The following is an 11,041-nucleotide window of genomic DNA, read 5'->3' as shown; positions in this document are numbered from 1 at the left end:
TATTCTTCAATAAATGAATATTTTGTCACTTAAAGAAAACAGGGTCCCATCTACAAAATAACACCCAGTACTTCGTTCTGTTACTACACAAGCTAGCGTAATCATGACCCTAAGTTATTTGTCAATCTCAGCAAATAATTTCTATAGGAAATAGAAAAATGGTTTTGATGCTTGATGGAACATTTGGATGTGTCAGTAAGCAAAGTTTGGGTTTCAGTATGGAGCCTCCAAAACACGGGAACGATTTTTTGTAGATGACAGTAGTGTAGACCACTTTGTAGATGAGCATTGCCAAAACATCAAAGATATCCAAATGGTAAGGTTATGCACGTAATTTTTTAGTCTTCTTATGTCCCTATATGTACAGAATTCTATTTTTGGTGGTTAGTATCATAACAAAAAATCATGTAAAAATTATGCACCTTTCTGGTGGATTTTCTGATAGTAGTGTTAAAATACAAAATCTTTGATTTGTTTCATTAAAATATATTTCATCTCATGCATGATTATCTAGAGTAGCCTTGTTGCTGATATGGGCTTTTAGAATAAAACGAAGATAAACATAAAATGAATTTATCCTGTTCTTCCCTGGCTTTTTCCTTCAGTTGCTTGTAAGTAGCATTAGGTGCTACTGTTTTAGAAGAAAAGCTTTTTTGTTTGCAGGATTGCAGTAACTTCAGGGCTGGAGCTAAAAGTTTGAGATCTAAGCTGCAGTACAAAAAGCTTGATATCACAAGAAGAGATATTTCAGGAATATTCTTTGTTCAAAGCCTAATACTAATACAAAGAAAGCAGCGTAGATTTCTGTAAAGAGGAGCACTGCTATATTGAAAAAGAAGAGAAAAGTTTTCAAGTGGAAGGAAATGAGCTGCCAGTGCACGTGTGATGAGCACGTTTTTAAGTTTTGTTTATTTCAAAATTTTTCAAAATGTGTTCAAGCTCTATGAAGTTTTTTATAATACTGGTAACAAGCTCCCAGGAGGAAAGATCTTTTTCAAAATTAGAGCTGTACACATCTTACCAACTTACAACAATAAATTGGCAAAGAACATCAAATTTTGGTGTCATCTTCACTGAGCGACAGAGAGCAACTGAAATTCATACATTAACGAGTTTATGCGATTAGCTAAAATAACCCTCATCCTATGAGTTGCTATTTTTTGTGTTAATGTGAAACATTTATTACATCTTGTAGTTTCCTATACCGCTCAAGCCTGATTGCCCTTCACAATTGGTGACAGTTAGCTTCGATGAAATAGGGCGTAAGTGAAGAAATATTTAGGTACCTAGCCTTTGTCATGCATGGCAGACTGGTCAGTAACAGAAATTGTGCCACTAAACATAAGATCTACAAGGATGCCAACTGAGGAAACGCATCACTTGCCCCCAGCACATAGCAACCATTGGATTCTTTCTTTGGAAGTAAGCCAATTTTGGTGCAGCCAGACAAATTTTATGGGTATCCCAATGGTATCTGTAATTGATTGGTTTGCATCATTGGAGAGAATTGCGAGAGCCAATGAATGGGATGCAGAAAAATCTGGCAGAATGTTTCTTTCATTTTTGAGTGGTCTTGCTGGAGGCCAATAATTGACGCTGTTACTCAACAATGCCATAAAGTTGAGCCAGAGGAATACAATGCTGTGGATGAGCAAATTCTTCCCTCGAAAACAAAGTTTTCCAAAATAAGGCTTTAACATATACACTAGCAAAGCTTTCAAAAGAAGAAGATACTGAATATAACAATCTTCAAAAGAGTGCCCAAGTTGTTGCCAAGCTTTGAAGAGATCTGCCAACCAACGCTGGTTTCAAAGTTTGCTTTGACAACTGGTTCTCTACTTTGCATCTTATGCATTATCTCCAAGATAGAGGCATCTTGGCGATTTGAACAATAAGAGCAAATTGGTTACAGAAATGCCCACATGCTTCCAATAACGATCTGTAAAAGGAAAGAAAAGGGAGCTGTGACTACAGGGTTGATTTGAATTCTGGTATAGTTATTGTTAAATGGATTGACAATAGCACTTCAACACCTGTGTCAGACTATGTTGGAATTTAGCCTGAAAGTGTTATTGAAAGATGGTGTAGTGAAAAGAAAGAGAGATGTGAAGTACCATGCCCATAGTGTATGTTTACAACAAGAAAATGGGGGGGGATGTTGATCTTGCTGACATGTTGATCAGTCTGTACCGCATTGAAGCCAACACAAAGAGATGGTACATAAAAATATTTTGGCATCTGTAAAGTTAATGCATGGTTGCTTTACAGAAGGCACTATGAGCAAATGGGTTTGCCAGCCAGAAAAAGAAAGTCTTTGATGAATTTCAGTTGTGAAATTGCTGAGGCTCTCATCTATGCCAAGAAAGGCCTAGAGAAACCAACACGGGGAAGACCATCTAAGAGGGCTTCTTTAGAATGTGCACCAACTGTTGGTAAAAGACCTAACTATCTATTGCCAGTAGCAGATGTTCGCTATGACAACAGGCCAGCTCCAACCAATGACAAAAACGGTGCAGAGTCTGCCATGCCTACGAAAGAATGACTTGTGAAAAGCAAAATGTTGCTATGTTTGTTGCCTGACAGAAATTGCTTCAATAAGTTTCACACAGAGGCATAAATTTGTAAAACAGTGAAATTCATTGAAATGATATTGTTTGATATTTTTAGATTTAGATTATTAGATTTATTTTTAGATTGTTTGATATTATAAAAATGATATTTTTACCCATGCTACAAACATAATTTGCCAAGGAAAGGTGTTAAAATTGCCCTGGAAGCAATGTTGGTTTTCTGGAAAATACGAGAGTACCTGCTTTCGATGTGTAGAAACAAGCACCAGTCCAATAGCTTTTGGTCAGGATTGTCTGATTTCCAAGCAGAATTAAAATCTATCATAGTGGTTTGTTGTGTATCCGAAAGAGCTATTAGGCATCTAGAAATGGTTGGTTCTGGAACTTTGTGATCCCTTAAAATGCTTGCTTCTCAGGTGTAACTTATGAAAGATGTTAAACGTAGTGGGACTGGTGCTTACTGCGCTGCAGTCAATTGCAATAACAACAAAAAGCCATGCCCCAATTTTCTGTTCTACCATTTCCCATCGAACGAAAGCTGGTGTGTAGGCCTAAATTTAATTCACTTTGACAGGATCTTTTTGTTTCAATGTAAAACACTCAAACTTTTTAAAAAAATTAATTCATATTTAATGATGAAAAGATCTATTTTACTTTATAGATGCAACGAGTTTTTACAAACTAGCAGGAGACAGGATCTGCTTAAGAAGTCAACAGCCTGCTTGAACAAAAATTGCTACATTTCTTCCAAACATTTTGAAACAGAATTTTTGCCAAAATTCCTTAACGCAGGAACCAGATTATCCAAAAATGCAATCTCCATCCTTTTTGATGTCCTGAATCCCAACCCTTTTTATTGTCCTGAATCCCCCCCCCCAATAATTGAAAGTAAAAGAGCCCCCACAAAGCCAAGGCAACCAGGTAAGCATAAAAGTATGTCTTCATATGTTCTAAAACACATAAGATGAGCTTGTAAGTTTAGTTCAATTACTTCTAAAATATGTTTGTATTCTTTTCTTTTTTGTAGTTTTTGCTAGCCTGTTGTCTCAACACTGCAGCTATTTTGCAAAAACATACAGTTCCTGACCGAAAAGAGTAGTTTTACCTGTGCAAGCATTTTATTGTGTTTTTAGGTCTTTCAAAAAACAAAAAATTAGACCTGGATAACTATGGAATTGGTGATAGATTTGATAAATGTGTTGACACTTTCTTAATCAATTTCTGATACAAAAATCTATATCATAAATTTTGGTATCTTTTTGTTTGCACTTTTTGCAGTATTGAATGTAATCTGTTTTTTCGCATTTTGTAATTTTACTGTTATTTTTTCAAATATGAAATGTTGACAGATTGCAAATGTATACTCTGCATTTTGTTAGGTAACCATGGTGAAATTAAGGAGAATAGCACACCTATAGAGGCTATTATATATTTTTTAAGAATCTGCTTTCATAAACTTAATTATTAAATATTTTATTTGCAGACATTTTTATTAAAAATGGCCTAATATGATTGTTGCTGACTACTGACATCTTTGTTGAATCATTGTATTTTTTAGGGAAAGTCGAATCACCTTCATCAACAAATGGAGAAAATCAAAAATATTTTTTTTGCGAAACCCCTGTCCAACTTACCATAAACACCCCAAGGAAAAGAAAACTCTGACTGTAGTTTAAACAAAAATTACTGCGCAAGAGATTGGCTTCAAAGCCAACAAAACATATCATACCAAATCAAGACACAAAATTTTCTACCGATTTTTCAAAAATTGGAAACGATATCCAATCTTTCAGAAAGTAGCCAAAACAACAAGTTAGCTAGGGACAGATTGATGTTTTGAAGAAAAAACGCAACAAAATAGCCCTTTTATCAAAGAAATTGTCATTTGAAAGAATCTCTGTTTATCCCCCCCCCCTTAAGAAAAACAAGAATCGTGCAATGAAGGCCTTAGAAGACAGCAAGGTGGTAACAATGATAATCCAACCCCTGTCCGCTTCAAGAGGGGCTTACAGAAAGCTTTTTCACTCAAATTTGCTACATGTTGCCAGTGGCAATTGTGAGGAAGACAAAGATGCGCCTCTAACGAACTTATCTGTCTTGAATGAAATTGCCTGCAATGATATCCAGTGGCAAGTCTAAGGCCTTGCAATTGATATCACCAAACTATAGGACACGAAATATTCAGAGCCATATCATAAGTGAAAATGCTATCGCATATGTGGCAGTACTGAGGAAAACCTTTAATAAACATAAATGTGATACCTGTGAAAAGACTGTGGAGGATCTTTACATCTGGCCACACTTGAAACCATGTATGACCAAGACATACTGTTTGACCAAGACAAGCGGGTTTTTGCTACTGGAAAGGAGCAAATCAAGTATTTGGGAAAGTACAATACCTCAGAGGAGAGAGAAAATGGAATGATGGCCATAAGATGGAAAATATTCGAGTTTTTCCATCAGACACCAGTAGGTGAACCGAAAGACATTCTAACTTGTCCTTGCTGATTTGCAGAACTGATAATTAGCGGCAGCAATGTCTAACTTCATATTATTCTATTTGAAAATTTTCAAATTATCAAGAGTTAGCAACAAGTTACCAATGGGTTACCATAACAAGTAACAATTTCTAATAGTCGTTTTATATAGGACTGCAATGAATTACCATGAATTTTGTAATAAATATATATATATGTATATTATATTCTATTAAGAAAGTGGTAACTGGTTGGTATCTTGTTTAAATCTATACTGAGCTATGGACTGTTTAAGGTAACCCGTACAGTAACTCGTTGGTAACTTGTTGATAACTCGTAATCATTTTTCCATTACAGCACAAACAGCTTCTTTTATCGATATTATAAATTAGTGCATGCGTGTTGTTGGATTTGTTGTTAAATAATTCCAAATTGCAAATCTTGATTTTTTATACAGAGAATTAAAAAGATATAAACAAAAAATAGTTTTGGTTCTGGTTTTTTTTATAACAACCATAACCCCTCTTCCCTTCGAGTGTTTAAAACCTTCAAACCCCATCATTTGCATTCAAGACACCCAAATATTAACAAATATAACTTTTAGCAAACTTTGCCAACAATTTGTATGGTACCTGAGACTACATCGGCCTTTTAATACAACTACGACTCAACTTTTAATATTTTGTGTGTGTTTTCCTTTACAGTCTATTAACATCTGTCTTTCTTTTATGCATCGATTCAATTATCTTATCAATAGTTGCTGCCCCCATGTTTGCCATAACTTCTCTTATTCTGCTTTCTAATTCATCCATTGTCTCAGTAGTAATGTTCTTCACTACAGTGGCGTAGCATGAGTTGCAGAAGCCGGTATGCGGCAAGGGGTCCGGTGGGCCAAGGTGCAACGCCCCCGTGGAAGCCCCCAGAAGTTATAGCTTTTTAAGAACACCTGATAGTTAAAATAGCGCTTTCTCTATAATCCTATCATGCCCAAACAGAACATCTACAGTACAATTCGAAATGAAAATTTTAGACCACTTTTTAATACTTTTATAAGGATTTTTGATAGGTCACAATTAGAAAATAAAAGATTTGGTCAAAAGATATCCGCCTAAACCCCTATGTTCAAATGAATTATCCCGTACCATCCCTATTTGAGTACCCTCCCTATTTGGGTACACTCACTAATTGAGTACCCTCACGTGGGACTCAAGCTAACATGGAAAAAAACATTTATACATTCATCTTATACTCCTTTATCTCTATAACCCTATAATCCATATCTTCTATTTGTTTGAATCCACATTTCGAAGACTTATGCTGTGATTCAGTTCAACTAGGGCATGTGGATCGGCAACCGCATGCCCTGGCTCTTTGTTGATCAGTATCTGGTCACGTGACTTGGCTTGCTGAACAAGAGAACACGAAGCAAGCTGAGATCAGTTGCTTCCCTTTCAAAGCTCTATCCTCAACGCTGTGAGTAAAAAATTGGAGCAATCTTTTATTAGCATGATAGATTATTCATTGATACAACCTTCTATCCTATATTTTTGCAAAATTTTACACTTAAAGAAGGAAAAATCAATCGTTTTATATTGTGGAATGCGGTCAGAATTCCGCATTCCCGGAAATGAGAAGTGCTATAAACAAAGGTTGCTAGCCAAAGTCAATAAAGGGATCTTTAGAAACAGGGCTATGAAGGTTACTAAATTACTTCCAAGGTAAAATCTAAGGTGGATTCATTGAACTTCGATGAGTGTATCAAGGGTGCGACAGTGCAAATTTCAATTAATCGTCAAAGCAACTGTTCAGACGATAGAAACTGTTTTCGGTTTCCAAAATGGCGTTTTTAGAAACATTTTTGGTCATATTTTGCAGGGCTACGGCGCATTACCAGCTTCTCTTGACGCTACGCCACTGCTTCTCTATTGCATCTCTATTTTGATTGCTGCTTGACAATGCCAAAGTAATTTTCGATCGCATTCAGATCAGGACTCCGAGGTGGAATTGACAGTAGTTCCGAATTTAATTCCTTCATGACCACTTTGGCTTGCTTACTATTTTGAGAAAGGTCACCATCTTGAATCCAGTTCCTACTATGTTTTCCGCTTTTTTTACCATCATTTCAAAGTTTTCTTTCAAAAACGATGCAAAAATAGCTCCGTTCATTTTTCATACATCTGGCAACAAATAACCCCCTTGCCATAGCTAATACCAATAACCACTTTCACTTTTTTCCCCCCTGTGCCACAGGTCTGTCCTTTGCTGGCGCAGCCTTGAATAAGGCCCTCACTTTTTTACACCAAACGGCCTTTAGGGGCCAAGGCCTGGTCAAGAGGGGTTTCCTTTGTAAAAAAAGCCAACCCCATCAAGATAGAAGGCTATATTTTTCGACCAAAATTCATTAGGGTCGTTTTTGCATCGTTTTTGCAAATTTTAGTCTCTTTGACTTGTCATGCTCTGTCATCAGTCCTTTCTTGCTTGTAGGTAGCGTAGTGCTTGTTTGTCGAGATACAGTCCGATGTAAAACCGCATGCAAGTCTGCTTTCATTATGATTTTTGAAAGTCGAGTTTGGGTCTTGACTTCGTAATGTTTTCCCTGTCCACATTATCCCCCAACAGACCTTGCCTTTTAACATTTTTTCAAAGTGTGTTACCTCTCTTTGTTTGTTGAATAAATGCGATCTGGAAACACCTGTTTGTCTCACTAATTCTTCAACACTTTTACCTTTTTTAAAAATTATAAAAGCTCTCAGCTCAAGAGATTTTATTCAAGGACCATCACAGGGGTCTCAATATAACATTTCTCTTGGAGTTTGATCCCCTCTTCTTAAATTAGTGAACGGACACTTATTTTTGCATCGTTTTTGAAAGAAAACTTTGAAATGATGGTAAAAAAATTGGAAAACATAGTGAACGGATGAAATTAGTTGCAAAAAATTGGGTTGCAAAAAATCATACTTCTGTAAAATATTTTGTTGCAATGTTTGTGAAAGTCTTAACATCAAAAAAATGAAAGAGGAAGAGAGTCGCAGAGAGAGAAGGAGACAAAAGAAGGCAAGACACATATTAGTATTGATTAATTTGAAGAAGATATTTTTTCTTTATAATGGTAGTCATTATCAACCATCCAGTGAAATCACAGGAGTAACCATGCGTTTATTAAACACAAATACTGAAATCATGCCATAAATCCAACTTATTTTTGCTTTTTGGGGGATGGCCGATATTGTCATGCCATGAATCTGACTCATTTTTTGCTTTTTGAAGGGTTCAAATGCATTTCAGTTTATGTAAAAAACTTAGAGTGTGAGTTTTTAGGGTTCACCCACCAGTAGTAACAATCAAAGTATGTACACATTGCGATTTCTCCATTTCTGTTACACACAATGAAAACATATATTTTGTTGTCAAATAAGGAAAGATGTGTTGATGGGCTTCAGCAATAAATGCTGAATATTAAGTAAAACACTAAAAGTAAAACCTCTTTTTATATGGTTTTAGCCCCCCCCCCCCCACTTTTTCAGAACCACCACTTTTTTCTACCCTCCTTGGTGCCTGCCTTTTGCTTTATTTTAGATTAGCAATTTGAAGAAGATCAACACAGATCAACGAAAGGACATATTGAAAAATCAAAATTAAACAACCGGGTGAGTCAATCGTCTTTCAAAAACTGGATCGATCAAACAGCCACTGGATAAGGTTAAGGGTGTATACAAAAACATGTTTCTAACATGTTTGGCAACAAGTACAAAATTTGGACATAATCTATAACTGCAAGTTTGAAAGAAGGGGGCTGAAGGGCAAATTCAACACCAATAACCAAAGAGTTTGCTTAATAGCTCAGGCCAGGCACCCCTTTGCTGGAGGCCCTGTATAAGAATGCTCATCTAAGCCCCTCAATTTGCGACTCATAAACAATCTTCATATATTCTGTAGACGAAATTTTGTCACATTGACACTGTGAGAAAGAATATTAACATAAAAGATTAATGTGAAATAAACCCATATCTTTTTAGCTAAATGTGAGTATTACAAGGTACCAGCAGCAAGAATCTTTTTTAGAGTTGCAGTTTGCACTGGCAAAGCAAATGAAAAAGCAGGTGCATGGATATAATTTTGTATCTTGTAGAATAATTCTGTATCTCCAGCATTCGATGGAACAACCTGACTGCTAATTTAGCTTTTTTACAAAACAAATCTAAAAAGATTGTCATTTGTGTACCTTTCTGTTTTCATACTGGAATTTTATTAATTGTTGAGAATCTTATTAACTTACTGTATTTACTCTAATATTCCCGCCCCCCTAGTAATCCAGCTTGTGTTTCATAGAATGTAAGAATAATCCTGCATGCGGGATTGGAACTTTTAATTGGCATTTGCTATTCTTTACACATTTTGTATGGGTTGAAAATCAAGCATTGAAACTTATGCTTGGAGTGAATTGGTTAAATCACATGACAATGTCATAGATGGGAGAGGGCAGAGAGCTGTCTTATTTTGCAAGTTTATCAAACATCCAAGTCTTGCAGCATAAAAAGACCTTTGTTTTTTTGACTTCGTACTACTGTCTATTAAGCACAATTTCTGCTCTGTCTTGTCTGTTAAAATGAATATCCCACCCCCCATTTAATTATACATGTTGAAATTGCATATTTTTTCTCTGATTTGCCACAATCACATTAAAGAGACTTTTTTGTTGAAAAGGTATCCTCAAACTAGACTTCAAGGCATTGAAAAATAATCCCGCCTCTCCAATATACCCGCCTCTCGAATAATCCCGCCTTTTTTGTTGGGTTGAAACGCTAATCCCGCAGCCCGAATATTAGAGTAAATACGGTATCCTTGATTTTTGAGCTGGGTTCAAGCGAACAACAATTAAATGCTTTATTGATATAGTCCCTAAACAAACAAATATTTTGTAACTTAATGCTGTTTTTCCTTATACGCAGAACATGACAAGAACTTTGTGATTCATAGAAGGAGAAGGAGAAGTGGCGCAATATTTATAGGCATCAAGCCTACATTGACAACGAAAGCTATCAAATGATTAATGAAGAAACTGTTATTTCTAAAAAGGTACCTGCTTCAAAAATTTTTACTTTTAATGAGACTACAGCATTTTATTTTGAAGTAGAGCTTTTTGTTAACTTAGACTCTAAAGTTTGGACATATGCTCCATAGTTGCTTGAAATCCTCTCTTTTAGACCAAATGCAGAGCTGGCACGTCATAGTTAGCCAAAAAGAAGCGGTTGTTGCTGTTGAGGAGCGCGAAACTGGTAATGATAAAGCAGACAAACTGCAGGTTTTCAAAATACGTCACTTTTTTCTTTCTTTGCTTGTTTTTTTTCTATTTTAATAAAGATACACATTACTTTGAATAAAGCACTTTATAAAAAAATTAGCTCATTATCAATTTACACATTAGTTTAGGTCCAGAAGTTGAAACAGGAGAGATTGTCAACAATAGCAAAAAACAATGTGCAAGTGAAGATAAGGTGAGAAGAAGATTAAGTATAATTATGGGTTCAGTGACAGGGCGACTTGACATTGTTGCCTAAAAAACATATTTTTTATGTAACTGCCAATTTGTTAAGATTACTTTTCTTCACACGTATGTATTACATATTTTAACACGATAAAAAAGCAACAAATATTATCAATATTTCGTTTATACATTAAGAGCATTATGACACTTGTATGACTTTAATGAGATTTTGTTGATGGTTATGGTATAGCATAAAGCACTTGTTTCAAACTAAAGTATTTTGAGTGGAAAATCAAAACTCTTGTTTTTAAATTGGCAGTTATGTTTTTTAAGTTGATGTTTGTTAATCATAAATACCTGAGAGAGCGGTCTCTATTAATGCCTAGGGTTGCCAATAAGCAGGACAAAATTTTTTGAAGCATACCCAAATTAGAATAAAGTAGTATATCGACAAAAGCTATGAGTGGATATGAAGCTGACATGGACAGTGACAGTGAAAAGTGGAAAGT

The sequence above is a fragment of the Rhopilema esculentum genome, chromosome 9, assembly GCF_057945365.1.
Source record: "Rhopilema esculentum isolate cy_ngs chromosome 9, ASM5794536v1, whole genome shotgun sequence".
Classification (NCBI taxonomy): Eukaryota; Metazoa; Cnidaria; class Scyphozoa; order Rhizostomeae; family Rhizostomatidae; genus Rhopilema; species Rhopilema esculentum.
Note: the sequence above shows the minus strand (reverse complement) of the source record.